General features: G+C 42.1%; 1 pseudogene; it reads left to right on the top strand.

The window, feature by feature from the left end:
- Positions 1-2,001: 2,001 nt before the first annotated feature.
- On the top strand, positions 2,002-3,821 carry LOC112833478 (serine/threonine-protein phosphatase 2A catalytic subunit alpha isoform pseudogene; annotated as a pseudogene).
- Positions 3,822-4,214: the final 393 nt, after the last annotated feature.

Below are 4,214 nucleotides of genomic sequence, written 5' to 3'. Positions count from 1 at the left end.
AGGAAGATAATTCTGACTTCTGGGGGAAGACAATAATCAATGACTTCTGCAAGGCAGGGAAGTGGTGGATCTGGCTTTCATAGGTGGTGATATGTAGCTGAATGTTTAGAACTCATGTGTCCTCTAATAAGCAAGTCAAAGTCCATCAGCATATTTATAGAGGATGAGTCTATACTGCATTTCCACAATGAGTTTCTGACACACTTGACACATTGCATGGCATTAAAGAAAGCACTGAGAAATAATGTAGTATTGGGTTTAAAGCGGAGAGAAGGGAGACTTTATAGCTGGTGAGCAAACACGCTTTTTAGTCTGGGCTCTGTCATTTACTAACTATATAAGTTTGAACACATCTGAACCTCAGTTTCCTCTCCTTTAACTGAGAATGGGAATACATCTTTCACAGGATGTTGGGAGAAATAAATGAGATGATGACTATGGAAAGTATTTCAGGATAACAATAATTTTTATTGAGGTCTTAGTATCTGCCAGGAACAGTTTTAAGCATTTGACATACATTAACTCATTTGATCCCCACAACAACCCTAGGAAATTGGTACTGTTTTTATTCCTCCCACTTTACAGATGCGGAAACTGGGGCTCAAAAATGTTAAGTGATTTATTCAAGGAGACACAGTAAACCAGGATTTAGGAGGGCGCGTACTGCATGGAGCACTGCGTGTTATATGAAAACAATGAATCGTGGATCACTACATCAAAAACTAATGATGTATTGTATGGTGACTAACATAACATAATAAAATTTAAAATAGATAAATAAATAAATAAAACTCGAGAGGCAATGCTCCTAATTTTCATACTACACTGCCTAGGTAGCAATTCAAAGGGTGATGGAGTTAATGTCTCAGAAGGAGGATATGAAATCTGACTAGTAAATAGCAGAAATAGGGTTCAAACCTTGGTCTTTCTCTACAGTCTGTGCTTTTTTCACTATGCAACCTCCTGACAGCACATAATAATAGTAGCTATCATTTGTTGACTGCCTATTTACCACGCACTTTATATATAATACCACTAATCTTCATGAAATAAATAGCCCTACAATGTAGATATAATCCTCATCTGACAGGTGAGGAAAATGAGCCTTGGAGAGTTATTCCATGCCCAAAGTCCCACAGCTCAGAGGTTTTTTTATTTGTTTGTTTTGTTCAAGCAGGGCTTGAACTCTTGACCCTGAGATCAAGACCTGAGCCCACAGCTCAGAGTTTTAATCCACATCTGCCTCACACCAGAAACTATGTCAATTGTACCTTGCTATTATTCTTGCAAAGTATAAAGGGCACAGGTGTTCATTGTCAGAATGCATGACAAGAAGCCTCAGCTACCTACTTTTGGGAACTCAATATTATTTTATATGAGGATAGTACCAATTAAGCTAACTTCTACAACATCCATCATCTGATTCAATGTGGCACATCTGCTTATTTCTTTTTTTTTTAAAGATTTTATTTATTTATCTGACAGAGAGAGACACAGCGAGAGAGGGAACACAAGCAGGGGGAGTGGGAGAGGGAGAAGCAGGCTTCCTGCAGAGCAGAGAGCCCGATGTGGGGCTTGATCCCAGGACCCTGGGATCATGACCTGAGCCGAAGGCAGACGCTTAACGACTGAGCCACCCAGGCACCCCTCTGCTTATTTCTGATATCCCCTCCCTTCTAGCTCTTTCTCACCGTTGCATCTTTCCCTCCTTGTCTTTTCTCTTTCCCTCCCTGCTTTCCTTTTTTCTCTTCCTATTTCCTCCTCCAACCATCTCCCCATCTTTAGGGCCATCTGAGTTCAGTCAGGGAGACATAGGGCATCTTCTGTGGGGTAAGTTGTCTTCAGGGTTATACCTACCCTGGAACTGAACCTCTTAAAGGGACAGTGGTCCTGGTCAGGGTGACTTCATATTGAATAAGGAGCCTGGCAATTGACCCAGCTTCATCATATTTTTGATAAACATGTTGACTAAGCCAGGCTCAAAAAAGAACCAGTCAGAGAGCCGAGCTCCGGGACTAGATCGAGCGGAGGAGGGCTGCGGCCGGTGGCCGGGTAGTGCAGGGAGAGTTCGTGGGTTCGCGCTAGCGCCGAGCAGCCGCCAGCAGCCACACAGGTACCCCGGGAACCGGCGGCGGCATGCGCGTGTGGCCCGTGTGCGGGCGGCGGCGCGGGAGTAGGGCGGAGCGGCAGCCGGTTCGGGCGGGTGGCATCATGGACGAGAAGGTGTTCACCAAGGAGCTGGACCAGTGGATCGAGCAGCTGAACGAGTGCAAGCAGCTGTTCGAGTCCCAGGTCAAGAGCCTCTGCGAAAAGGCTAAAGAAATCCTGACAAAAGAATCCAATGTGCAAGAGGTTCGATGTCCAGTCACCGTCTGTGGAGATGTACATGGGCAATTTCATGATCTCATGGAACTGTTTAGAATTGGTGGCAAATCACCAGATACAAACTACTTGTTTATGGGAGATTATGTTGACAGAGGATATTATTCAGTTGAAACAGTTACTCTGCTTGTAGCTCTTAAGGTTCGTTACCGTGAACGTATCACCATTCTTCGAGGAAATCATGAGAGCAGACAGATCACACAAGTATATGGTTTCTATGATGAATGTTTAAGGAAATACGGAAATGCAAATGTTTGGAAATATTTTACAGATCTTTTTGACTATCTTCCTCTCACTGCCTTGGTGGATGGGCAGATATTCTGTCTACATGGTGGTCTCTCACCATCCATAGATACACTAGATCACATCAGAGCACTTGATTGCCTACAAGAAGTTCCTCATGAGGGTCCAATGTGTGACTTGCTGTGGTCAGATCCAGATGATCGTGGTGGTTGGGGTATATCTCCTCGAGGAGCTGGTTATACCTTTGGGCAAGACATTTCCGAAACATTTAATCATGCCAATGGCCTCACATTGGTGTCCAGAGCTCACCAGCTGGTGATGGAGGGATATAACTGGTGCCATGACCGGAATGTAGTAACGATTTTCAGTGCTCCAAACTATTGTTATCGTTGTGGTAATCAAGCTGCGATCATGGAACTTGATGATACTCTAAAATATTCTTTCTTGCAGTTTGACCCAGCACCTCGCAGAGGCAAGCCACATGTTACTCGTCGTACCCCAGACTACTTTCTGTAATGAAATTTTAAACTTGTACAGTATTGCCATGAACCATATATTGACCTAATGGAAATGGGAAGAGCAACAGTAACTCCAAAGTGTCAGAGAATAGTTAACATTCAAAAAACTTGTTTTCACACGGATCAAAAGATGTGCCATATAAAAATACAAAGCCTCTTGTCATCAACAGCTGTGACCACTTTAGAATGAACCAGTTCATTGCATGCTGAAGCGACATTGTTGGTCAAGAAACCAGTTTCTGGCATAGCGCTATTTGTAGTTACTTTTGCTTTCTCTGAGAGACTGCAGATAATACGATGTAACATTAACACCTCGTGAGTACAGTTTAACTTCCATTTAGCTATATAGCTTTATTCAGCATGACTGTAGGTAAGGATAGCAGCAAACAATCATTGGAGCTTAATGAACATTTTTAAAAATAAGTACCAAGGCCTCCCCTCTACTTGTGAGTTTTGAAATCGTTTTGTTTATTTTCAGGGATACCGTTTAATTTAATTGTATGATTTGTCTGCACTCAGTTTATTTCCCTTCTCAAATCTCAGCCTCATGTTCTTTGTTATTGTCAGAACCTGGTGAGTTGTTTTGAACAGAACTGTTTTTTTCCCCCTCCTATAAGACGATGTTACTGCACAAGAGCACTGCAGTGTTTTTCATAATAAACTTGTGAACTAAGGAAAAAAAAAAAAAGAACCAGTCATTCTTTGGAGACATCCATTAGGAACATTCATCTGTGGGGCCATGGCTAGTTTAAAAGTATGCATGAAAACTTCAGCTCATTCACTTATTTAGACATTTTATCCTTCAAATGTAAGTGCTTAACACTGACAGAAGATCAGAGAAATAAAGAGAAGAAAGTAAGGTCCCTGCCCTCAAAGAGATAGAAATTCTCAGTTCATTGTGGGAGCAGACACATGCTCAAATACTTGTAATACATGGAAATAAGTGCTTTAATAGAGATTTATACTATACTAGGTATCATAAGAGCCCAGAGGAAGTATCCAATTATTCCTTTGGGAAGGGGTAAAGAGGTGACATTTAAATTAGGCCTTGACAGGTGAAGGAGGAAGGAC

Source organism: Callorhinus ursinus, unplaced genomic scaffold, assembly GCF_003265705.2.
Source record: "Callorhinus ursinus isolate GAN/ISIS: 27379988/994484 unplaced genomic scaffold, GSC_fseal_2.0 scaffold40, whole genome shotgun sequence".
NCBI lineage: Eukaryota > Metazoa > Chordata > Mammalia > Carnivora > Otariidae > Callorhinus > Callorhinus ursinus.
Note: the sequence above shows the minus strand (reverse complement) of the source record. Positions and strands in the feature narration are given on the sequence as shown.